General features: G+C 36.9%; 1 protein-coding gene across 7 annotated transcripts in view; it reads right to left on the reverse strand.

The window, feature by feature from the left end:
• Positions 1-23324, reverse strand: part of irs2b (insulin receptor substrate 2b) — an 86906-nt gene that overhangs the window by 51439 nt on the left and 12143 nt on the right. For 3 of the 7 annotated variants that reach the window (XM_061971131.2, XM_072914473.1, XM_072914474.1), the window contains exon 2: positions 6534-6620. The exons of 3 other annotated variants lie outside the window; for them this stretch is intronic. The gene's annotated coding sequence lies outside the window, so the exon portion shown is untranslated. Of the gene's footprint in view, positions 1-6533; positions 6901-23324 lie in introns of those variants that run through there. One more of the 7 variants, XM_072914475.1, reaches the window with a different exon arrangement.

Here is a 23324-nt window from a genome sequence, read left to right on the forward strand (position 1 = left end):
ACTCTTCCGGGACCCTACAATATACACCCCCCCCCACCTCAACCTCCTCATGCTCTCTCAGGGAGAGCATGTCCCAAATTCCAAGCTGCTGTTTTGAGGCATGTTGGCATTTTTTTCCATAACTTGAGTTGATTTATTTTAGAAAACCTTGTTACATCCAGCGGGGCATCACAACAAAATTAGGCATAATAATGTGTTAATTCCACGAGGGTATATATCGGTATCGGTTGATATCGGAATCAGTAATTAAGAGTTGGACAATATCGGCAAAAAAAGCCATTATCGGACATCTCTAGTTCATATCTAGTATTTTCAGTCCAAAAACATTAAATAATGCTAATAAATGAAATCAAATGCATACATGTATTAGAATGCATACTGAGGCTTCACGGCTGTTTACACCAAGCCGTGCCCTTTTATTGGTGTTCTGCTGGGTTTTTGGTTAGTTCCTGTTCTGCGCTTTTATTTTGGAGACTTTTCTTGTTGTTTTTTCATGACCACTTCACACATCTTTGTCACGGAGCATTTCCCCTCACCTGTTTTCTGTTTGCAATCAGTTCTATTAAGTTGAGGGTGAACCACCATTCATTGTCAGGACATTGATGCTACTATCCTTGATCCTCTGATGACCATAGACGAACCTTTTGGACGCTTAATGCAAGTAACTCGAACTGTTTTGACGCCGTCAGCTCCACATTCCCTGTAAGTGTTTTGCCTTTTGTTTTGTGTCGGCATAGCCTGTTTAGTCAGAGCACTACCCCGTTGCTCTCGCTTTTTGTTCATTTTACTAATAAATTCCCCTTTGGTATCACACGCTCCAACCTCGGTAATCTGCATCCCTAAAGTCACGACAACTTCCGGCGTCTCCAATGACGCACCGCTCAACTCCGCATGACAGAATGTACCGACAATGAATGGTGGCTCACCCTCAACTTAAATAGAACTGAATGCAAACAGAAAACAGGTGAGGGGAAATGCTCTGCGACAAAAATGTGTGAAGCGGTCACGAAAAAGCACCAACACAACCAGAAAAGTCACTAAAATAAAAGCGCAGGACAGGAACTAACCAAAAACACCGCAGAACACCAACAAAAGGGCATGGCTTGGTGTAAACAGCCGTGACACGAGGGCCTTACATTTTAGCCACCAGTGTTTAAAATGTAATTAAAAATTCTAACTAAAGATTTTTATTCTTACAAAAAATGCAAAAGGAAAAAAAAACATACCGGCAAGACATACTGATAAGGGTAAAGACCATTCAAATTGTGAGAATAATTTAGAATGAAAAAGGGCAGTGTATTAAATTAAACTACATTAAATTAAAGTTAAATTCAATTATAATTTATTGGCAATATAAGGTTATTAAAATATTTAAAAATAAGAAATTATATGTTATTGGTAGATTGATTTAATATGCTAGAAAAGCAAAAAAATAAAAATACTGGCAAGACACACTGATGAAGGTAAAGCTAATTCAATTGTGAGAATAAATAACGGTAAAAAAATGTAATACAAAGGATAAATGGTAGAGCTGTTAAGTTAAACTCATTAAATACAATTTTAAATAATTGAAATGTAATTTAATTTGAATGTATTAGCATTATAAGGGTATTAAAAATGATGATTAATAATCTATTGTCATTCGGACCCCACAAGATTGTTTTTTATTGCTAGATTAATTTAATAATTGTGTGTTTAACGCATACTAACTTGATATTTGGGTGTTTTTGTAGGCATGATAAAATTGTCAATTTCAGAATCAGAATCACATTTATTGGCCAAGTATGATTAAGACACAAGGAATTGACCAAAATACAATAAATGCATATTTAATTTGGGCTGTGGTTTGGTGTATTTCTGTATTTATTTAGGACGTTTCCATGAATATTATCTTTATTGAAAGCATGAATAAGAAATAATTGTGTTTTCATATTATTTTTGAATCAAAAAACAGTTAGTTAGTTAATGCAAATACAAGTATTGTCCTGGCTGGTGCACCAACGGCATAAAATCATTAGAGTAGATTATCAAAGGTTGCCGTAGCAACGGCAGAGATGCTTGTCTCCTTACTTCACGTCTTAAATAATGTTTTTGCATCTACATATTCATGCAGTGATACGTAATGTCTCTGTAAGGCTTGCAGACGAGATTTTCATCACCGATTTAACCATCAGGTCTAATATAGAAGACTGTAAATGACGCGCCTAATGATACGTTCAGTTAAATCCCACATTTATAGTAGCTCTGTAAAATAATTTAGCGAGGAATGCAGCAGCTAATGAAACCTTGGCCAGAGAGAAAGGGGGAAGGGAATCAAAGCAAACCTGAAAATATATTTAACCACTGACATGAACAATCATTTACATAGCAACATTTCACTACTTCTGTTGTCTCTTCAAGGGCTTTCAATGAAGTGTTAGGCTGGAGAACAGGTTAGTAAATATTTTATGGTGAGGGTATAAACAAAAGTGTATGCTGTTGGCTCACAGACGATCCATATGGCAGGCCTGGCTGTTTGCGCACATGTAATCATGAATACCATTGACTTATAGCTGATAACAATCCAAATAGTCACTACGAATATGCTAATAGCTGCATGTCAGAGGTCAGGACCTTCACGAGCACGCATTTACCAACTGCATGTGCACGGAATAAATTACTGTTTGAAAGCAGTATCATTGTAAACACATTTGCATGGGATTACTGGACTTTTACACTTTTCTTACACACTAAACGATAACATTAGCACTGATGCTACTGCTAAGAAAACACGGAAGATATCTTAGCTTGTCCAACAGTATCAATCACAAAGTTTGATTATCCAGATTAAGTTTAATTATATTTTATTCAATATATTATGTAATTTTATTTGGTGTTTTTGCTTAGTTTGTTGTGATTGGTTTTGTTTATTTTCATTTTGTTTTATCCGTAATTTAATTTAATTTAGTGTTCTGTTGTGTTTCTTAACTTGTTTCTTTTCTTTTTTTCACATTTTATATAATTTTATTTGTAATTTAATTACATTTCATTTTAATTTTGGTTAATTATTTTTTATTTTATTCTATTTGGTGTTTTGTTGTTTGTTTTAATTGGTTTTGTTTCTTTTCATTTCGTTTTATCTGTAATTTAATTTAATTTAGTGTTCTGTTGTGGTCTTCTATATATTTGTTTTTTTCCGTTAATTTAATTTAGTGTAATGTTCTGTTGTGTTTTCTTAATTTGTTTCTTTTGTTTTTTTACATTTTATATGTCATTTAGTTTTAATAAAATGTAGTGTATTGTTATTTTATTGTATTTTTTTCATTTTATTTGTAATTTAATTTAATTTAATTTGATTCAAACCTTCATTTTTAATGCTTAATCTTTGGTTAATTAGTTATGTTTGCTTAGTTTGTTTTTATACTTTGTTTCTTTTCGTTATGTTTTATCTGTAATTTAATTTAATTTATTGTTTTGTGGTGTTTTTCCTTAATGTGTTTCCTTTGTTCTTTTACATTTAATTTCATGTTTTTTGTAATTTAATTTAAATGAATTTAATTTACTTTAATTATATTTATTTTAATTTTATTTAGTGTTTTGTTTTGTTTGCTTTAATTGGTTTTGGGTTGTTTTTATTTGGTTTTAGATGTAATTTAATTTAATTTAGTTTTCTGTTGTGTTTTTATTTACATTTTGTTTTATCTGTAATTGAATTTAATTTAATGTTATGTTGTGTTTTTCTTAATTTGTTTCTTTTGTTTTTTACATTTTATGTAATTTATTCAATTTAGTGTTTTGTTATGTATTTTCTTCATTTTATTTTTAATTTAATTTAATTTGATTTGATTCATACCCTCATTGTTAATGCATAATCTTTAGTTAATTAGTATTTTATTTTTACTTTATTGATATATAGAGATGGTGCTCTTTTTGGTTTTAAAGGCTGTGGCATTTGGTGGGTCAAAGGTCAGGGGCCATCATGCGTACACTTAGCAGCTGCACGTGGAATAAATTACATTGGAAAAGAGAATCATTAGAAATACATTTGCATGACTTTGGGATGTAAAGAAATGCATTTCTGCAGGTCATGTAGCAATAGTGCCTTGACAGTGATAGCGAGTGGGCGGGGTTTTGCTATGCAAAAAATAAAATAAAAGGTAGAATTGACAATGTGTGACGGCGCTGAAATGGCTTTACCCCTACCCTCCCTTTTTGTACGCCTTCACTTGTCTTCATCAGCGCCAAAGCCTATTGTGTGTTACACACTGTTAACCTTTAATAAATACACAGCACGCCACTGTCACAATCAATTCTGCTCATTTGGAAACTTTCAGTCAGCCGAGGCTCGCAAACTAAATCATTCGCACCTCGCACGTGCTTCACCAGCCACAACGCCCGGTCTTGCTTCATGAAATACCTTAATCTTTCCATCAAGCTGCTGAAAGGCAGACGCTCACAACTGACAATGTCAGCAGCAGCAGAAAAATGGAATTGAATTTAAGGCACACAAGACCATTTGACCCAAATTTCAAATATTGAAATACCACCTAAAAGAATGATTGAATTTCATTTAATATGATCGTATTTAATGTAAGATGGTCAAAGCAAGAACCCAATTGTTTTTAAAAGGTATGTTACTCAGTATGTTAGAGTTGGCAAGTCAGGTCAAAGGTTGAGTATATCTAGACGACAGTTTATTTTAGGTGGTCACAACTTGAATTTATTTTCATTGTGTTGCAGCAAAGCAAGCCGCCGATTTGTGTATAAAAAATATGGAATTCAACGTATGTTCTTTTTTAAAGGCCAAATACGGTTATTGCATTATCAAAAAAAGAATCCCATTGATTTTAAATTACACTGTCTTCAAGATACTTGAGGTAGCAGAGGTCAAGGGTCAATGAATGATCACGTTTTAAATGGTGTACTCTTTATAACTAGAGATGTCCGATTATGGCTTTTTTGCCGATATCCGATATTCCGATATTGTCCAACTCTTAATTAACAATTCCGATATCAACCGATACCGATATATACAGTCGTGGAATTAACACATCGTTATGCCTAATTTTGTTGTGATGCCCCACTGGATGCATTAAACAATGTAACAAGGTTTTCCAAAATAAATCAACTCAAGTTATGGAAAAAAATGCCAACATGGTACTGCCATATTTATTATTGAAGTCACAAAGTGCATTATTTTTTTTAACATGCCTCAAAACAGCAGCTTGGAATTTGGGACATGCTCTCCCTGAGAGAGCATGAGGATGTTGAGGTGGGCGGGGTTGGGGGGGGGGGTTGAGGGGGTAGCGGGGAGTGTATATTGTAGCGTCCCGGAAGAGTTAGTGCTGCAAGGGGTTCTGGGTATTTGTTCTGTTGTGTTTATGTTGTGTTACGGTGCGGATGTTTCCCCGAAATGTATTTGTCATTCTTGTTTGGTGTGGGTTCACAGTGTGGCGCATATTTGTAACAGTGTTAAAGTTGTTTATACGGCCACCCTCAGTGTGACCTGTATGGCTGTTGACCAAGTATGCATTGCATTCACTTGTGTGTGTGAAAAGCTGTAGATATTATGTGACTGGGCCGGCACGCAAAGGCAGTGCCTTTGAGGTTTATTGGCGCTCTGTACTTCTTCCTACATCCGTGTACCACTACGTACAGCGGCGTTTTAAAAAGTCATAAATGTAACTTTTTGAAACTGATCATTTCCGATATCGCCTTTTAAAGCATTTATCGGCCGATAATATCGGCAGTCCGATTTTATCGGACATCTCTATTTATAACCATTAAATATTGTAATTGTATTGACAAGGAAAGTACCCTATTGATTTTGAATAATATGGAATTAATGAAACTTAAAGGGGAGCTGCACTTTTTGGGGAATTTTGCCTATAACTCCCAATCATAATGAGAGACAAGAAGACAAAAGGTTTTGTTGTTTTCATTCTAACATAACAATCGGCTCGTCCTTGGTGGCTCGCAACGCAGTTAATGGGAGCGATCAATTCTAAATCACTTCAAAAATGCATTCAAAAACCATCAAAAATACTTCATTTACGTTCCGTAATGTGTATAATAACCAAGTTGTAGCAACATTGTTATTGTAAGCGCAAACACTGAGGAACTTTTTCTAGCATACCAACACATTGACATGCTTCGGCATTAGCCGTAAAAGCTAGCTACGGCAAGAGATATGTTAGCAACTGCGTCAGTACGAAACGCGTTTGAGTGTGTAATGCACAACACAATGTGATACGACACCAATCTGTACTGACTGAAAAACATGAACAATCATATTACAGTATATGTAAAGCATTAGCCCACATTTCATGTTTTGTTTGTACACACCTAGCTCGACAGCGTATGTAGTTGTAACAACATGCATGGTGTGCTGCATGTATCAAGATCAATATTAAAGTGACTCACTCGATGGACAGTTGTTCGTTTGGCCCAGCTGGCTGGGGACATTTGTTTCCGGTTTATTTGGGTAAGCACTCTACTTATGTCAAAATAGCTTGGCTTCAAGTTCCAAATATACAGCGTCAAGTCACACTGACCTCACTGTCTTGGCTTCCGTTTCACCCTTCCTTTGGGCTGGCCTCTATAAGCAGCAGTTCATCCTTCATCCTCCATATATTCAGCTTCTAAAAGATAAGGTTGTGAATCGTCATTTGTTCAAAAATAGTCGTCTTCCTTGTCTGTTACCAAGTCTGCCATGATTAGAAAACGCATTTGTTTCCCGAAGTCGGAAGTATGTTGCTATGGAAACGGAAATCAATGCGCGGAAGAAATCAAAATGACCAAAATGCGGAAAATATTGTAAATATTATATATTGTTAGGAACGTGTCTGTTACTACATTATATATAGACTTGCAGTGTGTACTGTATTTTTCGGAATATAAGCCGCTCCGGAGTATAAATCGCACAGGCCGAAAATGCATAATAAAGAAGGAAAAAACATACCGTATTTTCCGCACTATAAGGCGCACCTAAAAACCACAATTTTTCTCAAAAGCTGACAGTGCGCCTTATAACCCGGTGCGCTTTATTACGATTCATTTTCATAAAGTTTCGGTCTCGCAACTTCGGTAAACAGCCGCCATCTTTTTTCCCGGTAGAACAGGAAGCGCTTCTTCTTCTACGCAAGCAACCGCCAAGGAAAGCACCCGCCCCCATAGAACAGGAAGCGCTTCTTCTTCTACCCGCCCCCGGAAGAAGAAGAAAAAACGCGCGGATATCACCGTACGTTTCATTTCCTGTTTACATCTGTAAAGACCACAAAATGGCTCCTACTAAGCGATCCGGTTCATAAAAAGACGCAATCTCTCCATCCGCACACGGATTACTACCGTATTTCTCAGCAACTGATATTCCTGTGAACTGCACTGTGGAACGGGAGCACGTACGGTGAATATTCGCACCACAGGGAATGAGAAGTCATCCTTCACTGTGGTTCTAGCTTGCCATGCTAACTTCCACCCATGGTGATATTCAAAAGGAAGACCTTGCCAAAAGAGACCTTTCCAGCCGGCGTCATCATAAAAGCTAACTCGAAGGGATGGATGGATGAAGAAAAGATGAGCGAGTGGTTAAGGGAAGTTTACGCGAAGAGGCCGGGTGGCTTTTTTCACACAGCTCCGAAGGCGAACACACCTTCACTAAGACGGGCAGATAGCGCCGGTCGACATACGCCAACATCTGCCAGTGGATCGTAAATGCCTGGGCAGATAGTTTCGGTCACAACTGTGGTCCGAGCTTTCCGGAAGGCAGGATTCACAGAACTGCTGCACAACAACAGCGACACTGAATCCGATGACTTCGACGAGGCGGAGCCGGCCATTTTTGGATCCCACGCTTGCGCAACTTTTCAATTCGGACACCGAAGACGAAGAATTCGAAGGATTTACGAATGAAGAATAACTTCAGAAGGTGAGCGCTATGTTTATTTTGTGTGTTGTGACATTAACGTTCGAGCAACATTATGTTGCTATTTATTGCTCTACACCATTTTGAATTTTATTATGTTTGTGATTGCACATTTGCGTACATTTTGGGACAGAGTTGTTAGAACGCTGGTTTTCAATATATTATTAAAGTTTGACTGAACTATCTGACTGTTTTTTTGACATTCACTTTAGCGCAGCGTTTTTTTGACATTCACTTTAGCGCAGCGTAGGCGCGGCTTATAGTCCGGGGCGGCTTATTGGTGGACAAAATTATGAAATATGTAATTCATAGAAGGTGCGGCTAATAATCCGGTGCGCCTTATAGTGCGGAAAATACGGTATATAAGTCGCACTGGAGTATAAGTCGCATTTTTGGGGGAAATTTATTTGATAAAACCCAACACCAAGAATAGACATTTGAAAGGCAATTTAAAATAAATAAAGAATAGTGAACAACAGGCTGAATGTTACGTTATATGAGGCATAAATAACCAACTGAGAACGTGCCTGGTATGTTAACCTAACATATTATGGTAAGAGTCATTCAAATAACTATAACATATAGAACATGCTATATGTTTACCAAACAATCTGTCACTCCTAATCGCTAAATCCCATGAAATCGTATACGTCTAGTCTCTTACGTGAATGAGCTAATCAATATTATTTGATATTTTACGGTAATGTGTTAATAATTTCACACATAAATCGCTCCTGAGTATAAGTCGCACCCCCGGCCAAACTATGAAAAAAACTGTGACTTATAGTCCGAAAAATACGGTATATAAAACGTTGCTGGAGGGTTTTGAAATTGTTTTAGAGGGCTTTGAAGGTTACAACGGTGACTGCCATTATCATCATCTTTATAATCCTAAAATAAAAATGTATTGTCTCTCATAATGATTGTGAACAATAATCAAAATTCCCCAAAAAGTGCAGTTTCCATTTAAAGTAGCATAGTTTAAAGATGGAATATACACTCATTTTAAGGGGTCTGTTGGTGATAACCGTCAAGGATTGTTACTCTATTGTCAGATGAAGAACATTATTGATTTTAAATAAATATTTCAACTTCAGTTATTGTATTGCCAAAGCAAGAACTCCATTTATTTTGAAGGCAATGGGATTCAACACTCTTAAGCTAGCAAAGGACAAGTGAAAGTCCATTTTAAGTGCAGGGTTTCTGCGGGGCATTAAAAAGCATTAAAAGTCATTCAATGGATTTTGCAAAAATCAAGGCCATAAATAAATGGCATTAAAAAAGCATTAAATGTGATGTCCAGAGGCATTAAAAATGTAATACAGTTGTAGGACTTGGCCGATCCAATCCATCAAACGAACGAAAATTAACTTAAGAACGTTGCGGTCATCGATAAATTGCTATGTCTGTCTGTGTGTTTCTTTTCTTCGTCTGTAGATTAAAAACTGGATACGAGAGGTCTTGCTAGGTCCGAAAACGAGAAAAACAATGCCTCCATATTGGCTACTCTGCTGGACAACAAAATCAAACAGCTGTGTGGGCCCAAACTTTGCCATTCTTTGGTCCTTAACTCTGACATCATGTCATGTTATTGAGGAATCTGAGCTTGTTACTTACACTACTACTTTATTTCAATTGTCTCCAGTTTCAACACACATGAGCTTGAAATCCTGAATGAAGCTTTTACGATTGAACTTTTTGTGAATGAGAAAGTAGATGAGTGAATGGGAAAGTAAAGCAGAGCTATTGGTTTGGTTGAGTTTGCCATCCACAGCGGGGGAGGTTTAAATGCTTCATATTGCAGCCAATATTTAAGAATTATAATGTTGGTGGCCCAGTAATAAAAAATATTCAGTTTTTCTAACATTTTTAAGATCCTGGTCTTTACCAAGAATCCTACTGCTTTTGAGTGGATTTGACTCAACACTCTTGAGCTCGCTGAGGCACACAGAGTACAATTATTCTTAAGCGAGAACACTATCGATTTAAAATTCCACCAAGACATTGAGGTAGACGAGGTCAAGATGTCCTAGTCACAGGTTTTTTTTAAATGTTGGAACATTTCTGAAGCTTGAACCTCATTGGTTTTGAAGGAATGCTGTTTTCCTGACCATACGGAACCAGAACGCTGTTCATTGCAGGGCAGACCTCCGCCAAGGCTCAACTCTTAACATTACAGCTGAAGAGATAAACAGGAAGTAGAAAGGCGAGGAAACTAGTAGTCTTCCTTCTATTTGGGCCCCAACCTCCCTGACACGTTGAAGGACAGACCTTGCGCCGCAATACTGCCGAGCCAGCACGCGTGGCCACGGCGTAAGCACATTTTCTGCCGCGCTTAAGCCACTGTTGGAAAACAAGTCGCTCCCTTGAGGGTCCCCACACGTCCTCCTCACACCCACCCTGACCCACAAACACACCATCACAGGGCGTAAGCGTGCGTCTGCAAGCGTGTTTGTACACGTGCTGCTGTTGATGCAGGTGTTAGTGAGGCCTTCACACGAGGGCTAATGGAAGCAGCCATGAACAACATAACAACATGAACAACACAACAACATAAACAACACAACGATAACACAGTCTGCTGGTGACCCCACGTTTGCTCAATAATTCAGAACCTTGCAAGAAATCAACACTTCGACCCCCCAAACAACATTGTTGCTCCGCAATGTGCTGCTTTCCGTATTGCACACAGAAATATTCAGTACATCCAAAAAATAATATGGCAGAAAAATGTTGGTATAACAATATATTACAAATATTTAGCAACAAAAATTGAAATAAATGTAACTATTTACAATTACATTTGCTAAAAAAAAATAAAAAACCATAAATAATTAACTACTCATATCACTCCAATTATTATTAAATAATAAATACAATTAAATAATTAAATATCGACGCTGTCTAATTTATTTGTTTTATACATTTGGGAATAAAGTAATAAAGAAAAATTGCAGAAAAATATGTATTTTATGAGTTTAAATCTTATCTTTTCCCAGAAATATATTGTAATGTTATGAGAAAAAAGCGTAACTACTATGCGATTATAGCAGTGATTCGCACAATTATTTTCTGTTATGCCCTCAACCAGGAAGAAAAAAACATTTCGCCCCCACACTCATTCTCTGTCGTGACTATAAATAGCATAATTTGTCTATAAAATTGTTATAAGTACACCTCTGCATAACATTGCATTCTTTTTGGTTCTGATTATTGTGTTGGTTTATTTTGAACATGCATTCAATTACAATATGATTCATCATGTTTCCAGATTCTCATTACAGCATGTCTGAAAATGAGTAGGCAGAAACAAAGCTTAAAAAGAAATATAGCTCACCTTACAACAAAGAAACATTGTCTTTTTAGCTCGTAACAGAAAATATTCAAAATGCATCAGTTTGCCTGAAAAAAAAAAAAAGTCCTTATTTAAACTATAAACATTTTTTTGGACTGACTTGAACCATTTAATATTGAAAATAAAAGTAAATAAACTCAATAATGAATAATAAATTAAAATATATCAACAACATTCACTCAGAAGCACAATATATAAAACACTTCAACCTACCAAACAAAATGAATAAAACATTTTTTTTGTAGATTTTTCAAATCAAAATAAAGAAGTCAGTTTTAATGAGCGCATTTTGTAGTGCCCAATTTATGGAAGCAGGGTTTGAAGCATGATACTGCATGAAACTGATTAAGCATGTTTCCCGGGGTCACACGCACCCCTCTGGTATCGCACTATGCCCCAAACTAAAATAATGTTGAAAAATTCTGACAACAAAGTCTTGTTGTCCTCAAAACATTGTTGCAATGTTGGGAAAAAAATATTTACATTTTCACTAAAATAATGTTCAAATATTTTTACATTAAAGTATTTTTGGCTAATATCACAGTATCACATTACCAAAATAAAGTCTCAATATTATAAGAACTAAATCTAAATATGAGGAAAAAATATTAAATTACCCTCACCCAAAAAATGTAATGTTATGAAAATAGAATTGTAATTGTTATATTATGTGAATAAAGTGTATATTATTAGAATAGTCTTAGTTTTCCACAGACAAATGTGGTAATATCACATGGATTAAAGCAATTTTACCAGAATAAAGTCTAAATATCGTTACAATAAAGGCTTATTTCCCCCTAAAATGTTGTAAAAATGAATTTTATGTGAAAAAAGTGTTATTTTTCCAAAGATAAATCAGGTTATGTGATGCATACAAAGTTATAATGTTAGGAATATTTGCCTAATTTGACAAAAAAAATCTAAATATTAGAGAATAAAGCCTTATTTTAATTTATTTATTTATAATTCTGCCCAGAAAAATGTTGTAATGTTATGAGAATAAAGTTGTCATTTTCTGACAATAGAAATGAAACATGCGAGAATAGTGTGAATATTGTGAGAGTATTTTTATTTTATTTTTTTTCTAGAAATGTGTTTTTTTGTTATGAGAATTAAATGTAAAAATAAGGTCTAAATTTATGCTGAAACAATTTGGTAATGTTATTAGAAATAGCAATTATATGAGAATAAAGTTATAATTTTATGAGAATAAAAAACTAATTATATAAAAAGAAAATGTTTTAAATTATGAGACTATGAAACAACATTGATTTTTATCACTTTTATTACTACTAATGGTATTTTAAGGTATGTGTCTGGTTTGATTCTATGAAGCCACAATAACGAGACAACCTGTACTTACTGTTGATAAATGTAGCGTCTCTAATTAAAGGAACATACGCGTGTGTTAATGACGCTTGAGGTCGACAATAAAGGTGTCACTCAGCATGCAAATGAGATCCATCGCATATTAGATCAACTCCAGCATGAAATATGCTTATTTGTACACTATGATGTGCTAATATCAATTTGTCTGCTGTATACACGACACTTAATGTCACAGTGGAAGCTCATCCTCCTTTTTTAAAAATACTAATGCGTATTTTGTCTCAATTTACTTTAAAAATGATCCTCTGCTTATTTAATGTGACGGCAGCATAAAAGATGAAGAAAGCCATCATCATTGCCATGTCACAACATCAATGCATCTTAACATGATAAATTCAAGTACACATGCCATCATATTAAAGCAACAATATAACATCATTTGAGACGAATTGTAAAATCACAATGTCACCGGAAAAATGTCACTTTGCTAAAATGGAGTCCAAATATTACAAAAAGTAATGAGCAGTTTTTACATTTTACAATACAGTAAACTCTAGTTAATTGCTGTTAGTTGATTCCAGGCCTGACCATGGTAAATCAATTTCTGAAATGTAGGAATTATTAATGGTATAAATTTACTTTTTTCATAAACCATAAAAATCTGACCTTCTGAATACAGTTTTTACCATCATGGCAGCAATATAGACATGAAATAACACCTTTTAGTCACCTTTACACTCCTTTAATCCAATATAGTAATGTTGCCTGAGGGTGAATCAGTGGCATTGATACTGAACAGAGTGATCTGATTGGTTTGGTCTCCTCTAGTGGCCTGTAATATTGATATTTTAGCTAATTTTGCCCTTTTACAATACTAAACAAATCTTTCGCAACACGAAGTGGCGAGGGTTAGGATTCTGAATCTTACCACAACTCACTATTCGATTTAAATATTTTGGTGTAACGATTCCATTTAGAATCGATTCTTTATTAAACAATTCTCGATTCAAACCTATTCTCGCAATGTACCATTTTGTATAAAAATATATATATTTATACTAAATTGGCCCTAGTGTGTGAATGTGAGTGTTTTCTGTGCTGGCCCTGCGATGAGGTGGCGACTTGTCCAGTGTGTACCCCGCCTTCCGCCCGATTGTAGCTGAGATAGGCTCCAGCGCCCCCCGCGACCCCGAAGGGATTAAGCGGTAGAAAATGGATGGATGGATATATTAAAAAAACATTTTTAAAACTTACAGGTTACAAAAGCTCTTTTTTTCCCCAAATCGATGATTTAAAATTACATACCGTATTTTCCGCACTATAAGGCGCACCTAAAAACCACAAATTTTCTCAAAAGCTGACAGTGCGCCTTATAACCCGGTGCGCTTTATATATGGATAAATATTAAGATTCATTTTCATAAAGTTTAGGTCTCGCAACTACGGTAAACAGCCGCCATCTTTTTTCCCCGTAGAAGAAGCGCGCGGTGCATGCTGGGATATGTGACGTTTCATTTCCATTTGTGTGTTTATGTAAAGACCCCAAAATGGCTCCTATTAAGTGTGTTGTCTGTCTAATTATAAATAATGCAGACGAGGCGTGTTAACTGAGTTCTCAACGTTTACTCACAGCGTGCTAACTGCCAGCATACAACGCTTCTCAGGGCTACCGCGCATGCTCGTAACTATCGTTGCATGCTGGGTAGTGTAGTTATATTTGCTAGCTCATAACAGCACATTGAGAGACACGCTTACGTGCTTAATTCAATACTCGCCGTCATTCCGGGTGGATTGACAAAAGACCTCCAGCCGCTAGATATTGGTGTCAACAGGGCATTCGAAGCTAGACTGCTAACTGCGTGGGAACAATGGATGACAGAAGGCGAACACACCTTCACTAAGACGAGGAGGCAGCGCCAGACGACGCCAACATCTGCCAGTGGATCGTAAATTTGCCCAACTTTTCACTTCGGACACCGAAGACGAAGGATTTACGAATGAAGAATAACTTCAGAAAGTGAGCGCTATGTTTATTTTGTGTGTTGTGACATTAACGTTCGAGCAACATTATGTTGCTATTGCTCTGCACTATTTTGAATTTTACTATGTTTGTGATTGCACATTTGCGTACATTTTGGGAGTGAACAGAGTTGTTAGAACGCTGGTTTTTAATATATTATTAAAGTTTGACTGACCTATCTGACTGTTTTTTTGACATTCCCTTTAGCGCAGCGTAGGCGCGGCTTATAGTCCGGGGCGGCTTATTGGTGGACAAAGTTATGAAATATGCCATTCATTGAAGGTGCGGCTAATAATCCGGTGCGCCTTATAGTGCGGAAAATACGGTATATATATATATATATATATATATATATATATATATATATATATATATATATATATATATATATATATATATATATATATATACACGTATGTGGATATATACACAGTCGTGGTCAAAAGTTTACAAACACTTGTAAAGAACATAATGTCATGGCTGTCTTGAGTTTCCAATAACTGTTATTTTTTGTGATAGAGTGATTGGAGCACATACTTGTTGGTCACAAAAAACATTCATGAAGTTTGGTTCTTTTATGAATTTATTATGGGTCTACTGAAAATGTGAGCAAATTTGTTGGGTCAAAAGTATACATACATCAATGTTAATATTTGGTTACATGTCCCTTGGCAAGTTTCACTGCAATAAGGCGCTTTTGGTAGCCATCCACAAGCTTCTGGTTGAATTTTTGACCACTCCTTTTGACAAAATTGGTACAGTTCAGCTAAATTTGTTGGTTTTCTGACATGGACTTGTTTCTTCGGCATTGTCCACACGTTTAAGTCAAGACTTTGGGAAGGCCATCCTAAAACCTTAATTCTAGCCTGATTTAGCCATCCTTTTACCACTTTTAACGTGTGTTTGGGGTCATTGTCCTAATGGAACACCCAACTGTGCCCAAGACCCAAACTTCGGGCTGATGATTTTTTAGGTTGTCCTGAAGAATTTGGAGGTAATCCTACTTTGTCATTGTCCCATTTACTGTCTGTAAAGCACCAGTTCCATTGGCAGCAAAACAGAGCATAACACTGCCACCACCACGCTTGACGGTAGGTATGGTGTTCCTGGGATTAAAGGCCTCACCTTTTCTCTTCCAGACATATTGCTGGGTATTGTGGCCATCCATCCATCCATTTTCTACCGCTTATTCCCTTTGGGGTCGCGGGGGGCGCTGGAGCCTATCTCAGCTACAATCGGGCGGAAGGCGGGGTACACAAAACAGCTAAATTTTTATTTCATCTGACATCACATGGACAAAGATAAGATCTTCTGGAGGAAAGTTCTGTGGTCAGATGAAACAAAAATTGTGTATGTAATCTTTTGATCGCGACTGTATATGTAATTTTCAAGAATGTGTATATATATATATATTTACATGTACTATATATATATATATATATATACATAAAAAATTTTGGCTTTCAGCTTATCCGCTTGTCTTTGTCCGTTTAACGGAAAATCCGATACCCTTACCTAATTAGCGCCGACGCTCATGCTAACACAAAACAAGACATGTCCTGGCTGGTCCATCAATATTCCAGAGCCCTAAAGTCGGCCATGCGGGGTTAGAGTCACCATGACTGTTTTAGTGTTCTGTTATGATTGCGATATATAGATATAATGCTCTTTGATGCCAAGCGAGACCAACCAAACATGGTGCTTCCTCTTCCTTTTAATTTTGGAGGCTCAGCAAAGGCAGCATGAGTGAGGGACGTCGACGTCACAGGAACAGCGAGTACGTGGGCGCCGCAGGAAGTGCGAGAGAGAATTAGTGGGCGTTTTTTTTTCTTCTTCCTACTCCTTCTCTCAATCTGTGTTTATTTATCATACACATGTTTCTTTTTGCGTTAAAGGCATCATCAGGTCACATTTGACCTCCTTTTGGGCACACTGTGCTAATTTAATTTAATTTAGGAACAATTGTGGCGTTAGAATGTCTGGCGTACGTATGAGGAGGGTCTGTCAGTCCCTTGTGGACAGGTGGTGTCATCAGATGGTGGGCGACCATCAATGAGAATGGTCAGAAGAAGCAGGAAACCATAGAAACCGTCCTTACAGTGCCAGACTGACCAAAAAGTGTGAACATGTCCTCACATCAACCACTTCATGACTGGCTTTGTTTTGCTCCATGGCTCCCCCTGCTGTTTGAAAATGTCCCATATAATATTTGTCCCTTGTTTTTAAATAAGCTCCCACATAGTGTATTGGAAACTTCCATCCATCCATTTTCTACCGCTTGCCCCGTTCGGGGTCGCGGGGGGTGCTGGAGCCTATCTCAGCTGCATTTGCTGAATTTCCCCCAGAGATCAATAAAGTACTTTCTATTCTATTCTATTCGGGCGAAAGGCGGGGTACACCCTGGACAAGTCGCCACCTCATCGCAGGGTCAACACAGATAGACAGTCAACATTCACACACTAGAGCCAATTTAGTGTTGCCATTCAACCTATCCCCAGGTGCATGTCTTTGGAGGTGGGAGGAAGCCGGAGTACCCGGAGGGAACCCACGCAGTCACGGGGAGAACATGCAAACTCCACACAGAAAGATCCCGAGCGTGGGACCGAACCCAAGACCTTCGTATTGTGAGGCAAACTTGATACTTGAATTTAGACGGTTTAAAAGTGCTTCTAGCTAACCCGACCGGGGACACACCCTTTGCTAACGCTAATCACGGCAGAGCGCATCTCCGAGAAACGTCGCTTTTTACGCTGTAACTCTGACCTCGTCCAACTTAATGGATGCCAAATGTCACATACAAAAACGTAACATTAAGGAGTGGGGGGGTAGGAGGGCACAAACTACAGCAACATTAGCATAGCCATGTTAGCTACAGAGCTAACACTATAATTTTAACATCATGCTATGTTAGTATAGTCACTGAGGAAAAACGAAACGATCAAACTTACAGATCCCAGGGTCATGAACCTTCGTACAGTTTTTCTTGTGCTTGGTGTTATTTCTGTCCCAGCGCTGGTTTTCTTAATTCCACCTCCTGTGTGCTTTAACCTCCTGTCATTGAGCCTCTGGACTCAATGACAGAGGCTTCCCTCACCTGTCTCTGTTTGGCAATCAGGACACACCTGTTACTGGTTGCCAATTAGGCTGCTTTATATGCCAGCCCAGTCCTTTCATTGTTTTGTGGCTACGCAACATCGACAATTGTTTCTGTGCACTTCAAAGCTGCAAATATTTAATATAATTAATATATTCATGTGTAATAAATTACTTATTTACTCGCATGCCGCCGGCTGTCTCTGTATCTCGGGGGTCACGTTGCAAGCAACGCTTATGGCTTCTGACACAAACATCTGTTGATGACTGACATATCGTTGGCAGATTTATTGTAAGATGTGTAGTGAAGCCGTACCCCCTTTTTTTGGTCCTCCATGAAGTGGCGGGCGTGTACACAAGGCCTATTCATCCAGACAGGGGCGGGTCAGAGGCTATATATGTTTTAAAACATATGAGGTCAGATTATTATTATACTGTCGAGGTCACCAATAAAAAGTCAATTTTGCATAATAGGGACCCTATATGTCAAAATCTTCCGTAAATCTTAAGGGCATGAAAAATATAAATGAATGCTACCAGAATTTGTCGTATATATATATGTATATATATGTATATATATATATATATACATACATTCATTCATACATTCATACATATATATATATGTATATATACAAAGTGTATATATAAATATATATATATATACACACAGTATATATATATATATATATATATATATATATATATATATATATATATATATATATATATATATATATATATATATAACTTGTCCAGGGTGTACCCCGCCTTTCGCTCAGGTGCAGCTGGGATAGGCTCCAGCACCCCCGGCACCCCAAAAGGGACAAGCGGTAGAAAGTGGATGGATGGGTGGAGATATATATATATATATATATATATACACATATATACACTGTATATTATTGTTCCCCCCCCCCCAAAAAAAGTCAACCCTGTAATTATGCCACACGACGAAAGTTGTACGGTTATTGAAATAAAATTGTAATTTCCTGAGAAATTCTGAGCTTTTTCTCATTACATACCAATTTTGATATCTTTTTCTTACATGTTTACTATTGTTTTTTCCCCATGTAAAAATACAATAAAAAAAAAATACTGTTGTGTAACTGCATAAGGTAGTGTCAAAAATTCTGCCTGTATGAAAATATGAATGTTCAGATATACATTTAACAGTGTTTATTATGATTGTTGTAATTTTCAAATTAATTTATAAGTTAGTATTATTTAATTTTTCAACTAAACTTTGTTTATATTTTAAGTACATTTATTTAATTTTTTTTGCGAGCCTGTACTATTTCAGATCAAGGGTGTGTAAACGTTTGCCACCAAGGGCCACATGATGAAAAGTCAAGTATGGCAGGGGCCATTTAGATTTTTTTCTATTTAAGAAAAAATGCTAAAAACAGATATTACGTATTTTTAAAGACAAAACTTTGTGTTATTGGCAACAAAGTATATTATTATTATTTAAAAAGTTCATCTTATTAAAAGTCATTAGGTTCCAATTTTTGCTGTGTTTTCTTATATTTTTACTGTTGTTTTATAGATAAATACGTTATTATATGAAAATACACAACTTTTAACATTTTAGTAAACACGTTAGGTATATCGGCACAAAGCATCAGTATCATATCGGTATCGTATCGGCTGAATTATAATTGGTATCGGATCGGAAAGAAAATTAGTGGTATCGCACATCACTAAATCCAAGGGTGCCCAAAGTGGTGCCCAGGTGCCAAATATGGCCCGCCAAGTAATTTCATTTGGCCCACCAAATGGTGGTTTCCCATATGTAATACATATTTATACTGGCAAAATAGTATGAGCAAAATGAGCTAAAAGAAAAAGGTACAATGCTAACATGCTAACAGTAACATGCTTACAGTTTGCATTAGTGAAATACCAAAATATAAACTACAAAATACCATTTGAATTAGCTAAAAAAAAACAAGCTAATGTTAGCGAGCTAAAATGCTAACTGTAACTAAAAATGTATTTAAAATGCTACAGTAGCATGCTAATGTTAGCATGCATCAAGTACCAAAATATGACTGAGGCATGTGTGAACCTACAAAATTAGCTTAAACAATAAAAACAAACTTGCATACTGTGGAGGGAGCGTGGCCTGAGGGCCTGCCGCGAAACGGGGTGTGCCAGGCATGGCCTCAAAGACAGCGACAGGTGAGTAGATGGCCTAGGTGGGCCTTGTTATTTAATCACCTGTCGCCTTTATTAGCAGCAGCCGGAATGAGACATGCTTTTGGAGTTGGAGGTGCTGATGAGCGGACGCAGGAGGAAAAGACATTGTGCTGAAAAGCAGAAGCCTATTGCTATTTATGAAAATAAAACAGTGTTATACCCTGAATTACGGGCTCTCCTGGCAGTGTGTGGTGGTCCGCAGAACCCACTAGAGGGCAACCTCTACACATACTAACAATGGCATGCTAACAGGTATCATACGTCAAGTAACTGCAAAATTAGCAAAAAAGTTAGCATTCTATTATTAAAATGCTGACAAACAATTGTGAAAGAAATTAGCTACGGGCTATACTTTGGACACCCCTGGTCCAAACGCTTCACTCGTGGTGCTGCTGTTCGTTTAAAATGGTGTGTCTGGCCCGCGGACTAATGGCACATTTTCACTTTGGCCCTTGGAGGCAAAAAGTTTGGGCACTGCTGTGCTAGTCTTTATTCATATATTGAAGGTGTGTCTTACAAAGTCAAAGGGTAAAACTGGGATGATGTGTCTCATTTGGCACAATGCTGCTATCTTAATTAGCCTGGACAATGAAGCAATCCCTCCTTTTTACTAGCTCGGCCGCTGTTAAAAGAGACGCAGAGTATCCACGGTAGGTAACAAGCCCCATAATAATTCCCCACTTTAAAGCGTATTTACAAACGTCGTGGGTTACGATTGGTGTGGTTGCACGCCACACTGCGAGCTAATCTTTATTTGGCAGGGCTCAGGTCAAGGGGATCTAGTCGAGGCGGTGGCCCGCCTGATCCACTCAAGGGAAAGGTCGAGGTCACGCTAACCACCTGACACATTCTGAAAAACATTCCGTGTGAGGATACGGGGATTTCCACCAAAATGAGCAGCACGACCAACCACAAACAAATTCACTTTCCCGCACGTGTCCTGAAATGAACTCATTGGAGCTGCTTGACATTCCAAAGAGAAGTATGCTCCTCTGATGCCTAATGGGGACGGAAAATGAACCAATTCATTAGTTAAAAAGAACAAGAATTCCGTTGAAATGTTGCAAAAATAATGTCATGCAGAAGTTAACACAGCTGCCAAAAATTACAAGATGTGTATAAAGTAAAGTACAAAGCCAAAATGCAAAAAAAAAAGAAATAAATAAATAAAAATTAGGAATATGTTTGCAGTGTTGCATAATTAAAGTTGCAATTTAATGCAAAAAGATTTGCATAATTTTGTCAGGACATTTTATAAGCCACAGGTTTCAAAGCGTAGGAAAAAAGTAGTAAATTGTGATTAATCACATTTTGTTCATAGTTAACTCAAATTGTAACTATTACACAAGAAGCACACTCTATGGTGGTAAAATAAGTGTAAAAGGTATTTAAAAAAAAAAAGAAAAACAGAGTTTTATTTTATTATATTGCTATTTCAATTTATTGTTGTTACTATTATTATGTTGTTGTTTATTCGTTACTAGTTTATATTTGGCGTGGCACGGTTGGGTGGCCATGCCAGCAACCTGAGGGTTCCTGGTTCGATCCCCAGCTTCCACCAACCTAGTCACGTCCGTTGTGTCCTTGAGCAAGACAGTTCACCCTTGCTCCTGATGGCCTTGCATGGCAGCTCCCACTATCAGTGTGTGAATGTGTGTGTGAATGGGTGAATGTGGACATGGTGTCAAAGCGCTTTGAGTACCTTGAAGGTAGAAAAGAGCTATACAAGTATAACTCATTTAGCATTTATAACCCATTTAGATAATCACAAATAGATAACATTTTTAATCATTAAAGCAGTACTGCACTTTTTTTTAATTTTGCCTATCGTCCACAATCATTATGAGAGACATGACGACGAATGTATTTTTTCATGCATTCTAACTCGTAATCAAATGTGAATAAAAGTCCGGTTACGTTGGAACCAATGGGAAGTCCTCGATTCCGCCCATTAATTAAAAACATTCAAAAACCACCAACATTAAGTAACAAAATATTTTATATCGGCGCTGTGATCACAAGCTTGCGTGGCTATGTTGACATCATCGGCTAGTGAGCTGCTTTCACGCGTCGGAGCTTGTGCAAGTATATTCTAGATCTTAAATAATGCCTCTCACCTTAGTAGAAGGATGAGGACATACTGTGGCAAGTTGGTACACTTTGACAGCCATTTTAGACCCGGGAATGACGAGAAAGACACAAGAAGACGCTTGGTTCCAACCCCCTTTTCGTCGCAAGAATCATGAGTAATTCTTTATCTACACGGGAATATATGAACATCCTCACAGTCGGCATCCTAATGACAGCAGACATGGTGCAGTAAGTGATGTTTTTATTGTTTGTTGGCTCTCATGAAGTCTACAGTGAGTAGTAATTAGTGATGTTGTTGGAGGAAAAAGCGAACAGTGTGATGCGTTTGACCAATTAATACCACATTGTATGCTTAAAATGATCAAAATACGTAAATATTATGAATATGCCTGTTATTACATTACATACTGTATATACTTACAGCATGTCTATAAAAATGTTTGGATGTTTTTTAAGCGCGTTATAGGCGAAACAAGGCGACCATCATAGGCTCCATTGACTTTTGAAAAAAGAAAGACATGTACGGTATACTTGTCTTACATAAGGACCGTGAATAATAAGAAAAATCCTTTAAAAAAAGTGCAGTTCCCTAATAACAAGCGTACAATCGACACACAATTTTAGGTAATTAATTAATAACGTTTTTAAAACTATGACTAGGAAATGTGTTTGCTTTAATAACATGCTCATTAAACATCATGCTTTTTAAACAGCTCAACACAAAATAGACATAAAGACGCTTTTGATGACAATTCAAAAAAATGACCTGCAGTGCGTTGGTGTATCTCCAAAAGAATTTAAATTCCTGCTATAGGAGCACTTGCATTCAGAAGAGAAGAGCTACCCTTGCGTGTTTAGATACCAGTTCCACGCATCGATACCACAAAATGAGGATTATTATGATCATGGTTTAATTGTCTAAAATGTTTGGGAATGAAATCTGTTTAATTTCTAACTGAATTAATGCGTCTGATTTCCTGTACAGTATGTGTTGTATAAGTTTATGGTTTTCATGTTCTAACCTTCTCTATTTATTTATAAAGTGTAATATTCAGCCTACTAAACAGGCTGAAATTGCGGACTGTCAACCAGAACAGGTTATAAAAGAATATACACTTAATTTCAGTCTGACACACGCATATTGCAGCCCTTTGAGACACTTGTGATTTAGGGCTATATAAATAAACATTGATTGATTGATATTCCTCAACTGGTAAACAAGCATTTATTTAGGTAGAAATATCACAGATCACATGACAAAACATCTTACTTGACATGCTAATATTCTGCTTGCTATTTTTCCCGCGTTTGTGGCTCAACAGTACCTGAACG

This window comes from Nerophis lumbriciformis, linkage group LG13, assembly GCF_033978685.3.
Source record: "Nerophis lumbriciformis linkage group LG13, RoL_Nlum_v2.1, whole genome shotgun sequence".
Classification (NCBI taxonomy): domain Eukaryota; kingdom Metazoa; phylum Chordata; class Actinopteri; order Syngnathiformes; family Syngnathidae; genus Nerophis; species Nerophis lumbriciformis.